Below are 647 nucleotides of genomic sequence, written 5' to 3' on the forward strand. Positions count from 1 at the left end.
CTTATACACCACAGACTTTCAGTACAACTCAGAGTCGTGTCACCTCGAAGATGTCTGATGACTGTGCAGGTGTGGGGTGTATAAGTACGGTGGCCGACAGGGGCAAACTGCGAGAAAACACATAGACAAAACACAAGCAAATAAGGAAAATCAACTTCATTAATTTGACAGCCCATGCGCAGCATTCAGTAAACGCACTTCAAATACACAGAACACATCCAAGTTCGTAAACGCGCTGCAAATACAGAAACAAAGCAAAAAGAAAAGCACGCAAACCCTGAAAAAACAAGCATTTAAAAAAAAAAGCAGAAGCAACAAAAAAACGCTATCTATGTATCTATCTATGGTACATAGGCCTTCATACATTTATACAGACATACATACTGTAAATGTATTGTAATGCGTTAACTTATGAAAACTTTCGAAACAGCCACGCAATTGCATTTTATTTTCAGATTCGAAATACCGCCTTACCAGCACTTGTTGCACTTTTTCCGACACACGTGAGACCAGGTCGCCTCACTAGGTCGGTCTCACAGGCACTTATCCCAGTTCCCCCATACAAAAACAACTTTGGTCGGAAATCTTTTTTTTATTCATACACCAAGATTTGGAATGACATTCCGTATCACATCAGAACACTACCA

The sequence above is a fragment of the Etheostoma spectabile genome, chromosome 10, assembly GCF_008692095.1.
Source record: "Etheostoma spectabile isolate EspeVRDwgs_2016 chromosome 10, UIUC_Espe_1.0, whole genome shotgun sequence".
Lineage (NCBI taxonomy): Eukaryota > Metazoa > Chordata > Actinopteri > Perciformes > Percidae > Etheostoma > Etheostoma spectabile.